This window comes from Panthera onca, chromosome C2 (assembly GCF_046562875.1).
Source record: "Panthera onca isolate mPanOnc1 chromosome C2, mPanOnc1 haplotype 2, whole genome shotgun sequence".
Classification (NCBI taxonomy): domain Eukaryota; kingdom Metazoa; phylum Chordata; class Mammalia; order Carnivora; family Felidae; genus Panthera; species Panthera onca.
Genome location: NC_138347.1, coordinates 150,480,803 through 150,486,563, shown reverse-complemented (window position 1 = coordinate 150,486,563; position 5,761 = coordinate 150,480,803).

The window sequence follows — 5,761 nt, the reverse complement described above, 5'->3', positions numbered from 1 at the left end:
ATCCTACAGATCACCTCATCTTCCTTTGGGGGATGGAGAGGGCCCGTGTGACAGAGGACCTCATTGGCGCCAGTCAGAAAATTCCTGAGTGGTTAGGACTTAACATCTCTGGGGGAGGTTGGGACTGTAATTAGATTAGGGATGAAGCCCTGGTTTCATGACTTGGCCTAAGTGACGCCATTTTGGGCCCGTGGTTTTCTTTTAACAGGGCGAAGAGGCTTGTTGCCTTCCCGCTGAGGCAGCAGAGAAGAGAGGCACGGTGGCCCGTGCCTGACTTGGGCACTGTCAGTGTGCATGGACTTATGTGGAGCTGTCCCCAACGACTGCCCAGGGGGACATGGTGCAGAGCATCCGAGAGCCTGCTGCACGACCCTGGGAAGGACAGGGCAAGAAGTTGGCTCGAGTTTAAGTTACCTCCCTGCTGCTGGAATGAGCTCGAAAGAGAAACTAAGTTGAATAATAGAGAACTAAAGAAAGTTATATTTGTTAGACACCTGTGTTTGTAGACTGAGATTCTGTATCTGCTTTATGTAAAATCTTAAGGTTAACTTATGTTAGTCTATATGATGGGAAGAATATAAATTCTGGAGTCAGACTAGCACTGGATTTGAATTCGGGTCCTGTCACTGAGTTGCTGGGTGACTGCGGGTTAATCACATCATCTCTCTGACCTCCCCGCCGGCATGTGTCAAACCACTTGCCCTAAAGAGTTGTTGAGGGATTAGCAATGATTCATGCGAAAGCCCCATCGTGGGTTTTCAATATGCGTTTTTTGGCTAAACTTTAATTTTCTTTATGTGGTGCTGATCTGCTTATTCTTTAAAAAATTTTTTTAATGTTTACTTATTTTAGAGAAAGAGAGAGAGAGACAGAGACAGAGTGCCAGCAGGGGAGGGGTGGAGAGAGGGGGAGACACAGAACCCAAAGCACAGTCCAGGCTCTGAGCTGTCAGCACAGAGCCCCATGTGGGGCTCGAACCCACAAACCGTGACATCATGACCTGAGCCGAAGTGGGACTGGTCCTCTTATCCTTTTTTTTTTTTAATTTTTTTTTTTTTCAACGTTTTTTATTTTTTTATTTTTGGGACAGAGAGAGACAGAGCATGAACGGGGGAGGGTCAGAGAGAGAGGGAGACACAGAATCGGAAACAGGCTCCAGGCTCCGAGCCATCAGCCCAGAGCCTGACGCGGGGCTCGAACTCACAGACCGCGAGATCGTGGCCTGGCTGAAGTCGGACGCTTAACCGACTGCGCCACCCAGGCGCCCCAGGTCCTCTTATCCTTAACAGCTTCCTTTGTTATTCAAAAAGTTCTTAGCAAAGATGTTTCTCCTGGGTACGGTTCTAAACGGACTTAAAGGAGGGTGAACCCAGATGTCACTGTTCTCCTGGGGTCTGGCACCGTCACACCTGGTAAGGGGGTCACTCGGAAGGTGGCCGTCTCCTGCCTCTTTCTGTCCAAGCACGGCGCATGTTGGGCGAGGGCTTGTTTTCCAAACTGACCCTTGAGGATTAAGCATTTGACTTTGGTCTTTGTTTGGGGGCTGGAAGCAGCAAGTAAAGGAATTCCCTTCCTTTCTCCTTCCCAAAATCTCTGCCCACACGCTACTGAACCTGAATGTTCTTCAGCTGATTACCGCGAGTGGTGAGAAATGCGTCTGCGTTTGCAAAAGCCAGATAGACTGCAGTTGGGTAGAGCTGCGATCAAGGTCTGATAAACGTGTCGAGGTGGCGGCACTGTCTGGTGCACAGCCCTCCTTAAAACCTGGCCGACTCAGTGGAAAGCTTCCCGCAGGCAAAACGTGTGCCATGCTTGGAGGGGCAGCTCGCCACAAGGAAACCTAGGTGTGGGTGCTGGAGCAGACAGGCCCGCCCAGCGTGGTGGCCTTTGCTGCAGCGGTCGGGTGGCACTGGGTTTGGGGCCACCTAGATGGACGTCACGGTACCTGGGCACACACAGAACTCCCGGCAGCCCCTTCTCCCTCACAACGGAAGCCTCGGGCATGCCACGGAAAGTCCTGGAAGCTCGGCTCTAGAGTCCCGCGACACATGACTTCTGACCTCTCTCTGAGCGCATTTGATCTCATCTGGTGTCCTCAAATTTCCTTTCCGGCCAGGGTCTGTGTCTCTGACCAGTTCTCTGGTAGGATATCAATTGGGCGTTCACATTTTCTGCTCACCCCTGGATGCCTCCTCTTAACTGGACGACTGAGGCTTCTTGCTTTGAGAGGAGAGTTTGTCCTCTTCCATGAATCGCCATGTGTATCAGTCAGGTTTTCTTGCATGATAAACAACACGCATCTGTTGTTTTTGCATATTGATCTGTGGGGCAGTGAAGGTGGCTCTGTTTCAGACTGTGGGTCACCGTGGGATTCCTCGCTCTGGTACCAGAAGGAGCATGCCCTTCTCATAGCAGATGGCTGAGACTCAGGAGGCCAAGCCAGATGAAGCAAGTGCTTTGAAAGTCTCTCTGCTCACTTCACATCCATCCACATGCTACTGGGCAAAGCAGGTCCATGGCCAAGTCCACGGTGGGTGGGATGGAGATGTACATCCTGCCTCTTCCAATGGAGGGCAGTGCAGAGTCACATGCAAAGGGTGTGGATGTCAGTGCTAAGGCGGGGGTGGGGGGGGTGGGGGAGGGTGGGGGGGGAAGGGGGAGGAGGGCGGGGAGGGGGTGGAGTAGCGAAGAGCTGGAAAGAGGAATCCAGTTTCATACACTGCCAGGCCCCGTGCTTTGGGTAGCTTTGGGAGATCCGGGAGAACCGAACATCTGACGGCCAAGGAGGTGCTAAGTCATCTCTCTGTGAATTACCAAAATGTGCCCCTTGTGGGCGGATGAGTTATCAAAGTCGCTTTGGGATAATGCAGCCCCCGGTCTGGGTGCTTGGCTTGGCAAGTGGAAGACAGTGTGGAATTCAGCCCCCACCCGCTCCCTGGGTGGGCACTTTGGTGCAGGGTCAAGCTGCAGGTCTAGGTGCTGCGACCCTGCACCCTCTCAAGGAGTGACTCACAAGGCCTGGGAGTGCATTTTGTTACCACCAGCTCCAAGCTCTTCAGGTGGGAGCCGTCTGGGGTAGTTTCTTGGTTTTGACCATCCAGGTCAAAAAGCTGGATTTGTCTGGACGCTACCTTCAGGAAAGAAGTATATATTTTTTCCTTCCCAGAAGCAGCCTTGCCAGCCAACCACACAGGCCAGAGTCAACGTGAAAGAAATGAGATGATTATGGAACGTTCCTGATTGCAGAGCAGCACATGTGTCTTTGAAGAAAGAGCTGCTTCTTTCCCCTCACAGTGTGACGTCAGAGGAAACGCCACGCCTCTCTGGACAGCAAGCAATGACAAGTTCTGACGATGTGGGCCCGTGAGCGCGGGGGTCTACCCCGACTAGTTCCGAAATGCAGATGGAATGGGTGTGTGCCCCATCGGCGTCCGCTGGTTTTCACGGTGGCCTGGTGTGTGAGCGTGTCCCCCTCATCTTCATGCTTCCTCATTATCAGAAACAGAACCAATGGATCAGAATTCCAGAGTCTCTATCAAGTCTCATGGCTTCACTTTGAGTTTGGAGGCAGGGCCCGGACCCCGGTGGATGGAATCGTTGTCTCTACACCCATCACTCTGCCTTCTGTCCTCACCCTTGCCACGGCCTCGCTGTGGGTGGAGTGTAACCCCTTGACTCTGGGTTCTGCCATGTGACATCCTTGGGCCAGTGACCCATGGATGGAAGTGAGGGGTTGCCAGTCCCAAGCTCAAGTCTTGAGAGCCCTTGGATTTTCTGCTTTTTCCCTGTGTGTCAGAGAAGACCTTCTAGGTCTCTGGGCCCTGAGGTTTATACTTGGGGGGCAGAGATGAGCCAAGCCTCAGCGAGGGCCAAGATAAGCTACGCCCAAAGCTTGAGACGGGGCCTGAACCAACCAGCGTCCGGCTGACGTGCAGACCCACAGACCTGCAGGTGCATGGGTGACACGAGTGACGACTACTAAGATTTGGGGTGGTTTATTGTATAGCATGACTGCAGCAACCGTTAACCGATACACTTATCTCCTAATGGAAAGCCACAGTATGTTGACCTTGGACACCAGTCATGGCTGGGACACAGGAAGCACCCAAGCAGAGAGGCCACTCTTGCTCTGACTTGAGGGCTGGGATCTGCATGAAGGAGAAAGTGTGTGACTCAATTAAGATACAATTAAGATCCTCCTCCATGGTCTCCCTTTTATCTACTGTCCTCATTATCCTGCTTCCTTTTCTTCTCACCGTGGGACTGGTGCTGTTGTTGCATGCTGATGAGTTTGTCTGTGGCCCAACTTCTGAACTAGAGATATCTGGGTAATTAATTTGGATTTAAGCTCCTCTAGCCAGCCCTTGATAGGCCCACAACTGAGTGCTTTGGAATGCCTTGATTTCTCTCGGGCATTTTGGGGGTACTTAGAGGTCAAGAGTCATTTGGTACCTATCTATCTAAAGTCAGTCTCAAAGTGAGTTTTGAAAAGTGTATGAAAATGTACAGTTGTTTCAAGTGACTTAGCTTACTCCTGGGAGCTCCACTCCTCCCCCCACAAGTGCTATGAAGTTTTCTCACATTTCGCCTCTACAATTTGGTTAGAGCAATTCTCCTTCATGAAAGTATGGGCTATTTGCTAGGCATGAGGCCTGGCTGGAGCTCAGACAGGATATGGGCATCATGACACAAGGCCCCCCTTGAAATAAGGTGATGAGAAGATAGAAATAAAACTCCAACAGAAAACGGGGAATTAACTCAGGAAGTAACAACCCTAGTTTCACACGTCATTGTTTCTGGATGCACCATGCACTTTCCAGTTTTTCATGTTTCTTTGTCTTCTCTCTACCTCCACTGAATTCTCTAAGGTCTCGTCTTTCTAGATATCATCAGGGTTAAATGAACCACTTGTGCCCTGAAATTCTGTGGTGCTAACTACAATGGCTTTCAACATTTTTGCTGTGTCTCACAGCAAGAAATAAATTTTGCATTAGTCCCTAACACACGCTCACACATAGGCACACACTTTTATAAAAAATTAAGAACATTTTTTTAATGTTCATTTATTGTTGAGAGACAGAGCGCGAGTGGGGGAGGGGCAGAGAGGGAGACACAAAATCCGAAGCAGGCTCCAGGCTCTGAGCTGTCAGCACAGAGCCCGACACGGGGCTTGAACCCACAAAACACAAGATCATGACCTGAGCCACAGTTGGATGCCCAACCAACTGAGCCACCCAGGTGCCCCTATAAAAGTCTAATTTAATGTATCACTCTTTGTCTTAGTTGGGTTTGCCCCAGAATAGGCCCTGGAATAAGGATTCATGTGCAAGTGGTTTATTTGGGAGGCAATGTCAGGAAAGACCCGTAGGGGAGTGGGGAAGTGAGCCAGGGAAGGAAGGAAGGCATTCAAAAGTACGTTACCAACAGATGCGTAACTTCAGTGGGGAACTCTAGAAACAGTTTTTGTGGGGGTTAGCCTTCAGGTCGGCTCGAGTGATCCTCACCTCCTGGTATTTGTGCCTTTATGTAATTCCCTCCCACACTGAACTATGCGTGTGGCCTGTGTGTCCAGTAGAATATGGCAGAAGTGATGCTATACCATGGAGAGCAGCCTCTGAGAGGGCCCCAATTCTCTCTACCTGCTGGTATTCGTGACCTCACACAATCCACCCCCTTGAGTGTAGGCCATTTATAACCACATAAGAAGTGACTCAGTTCTAACCATAGAATATGACAAAAGTGATGGATGTCATTTCTGAGA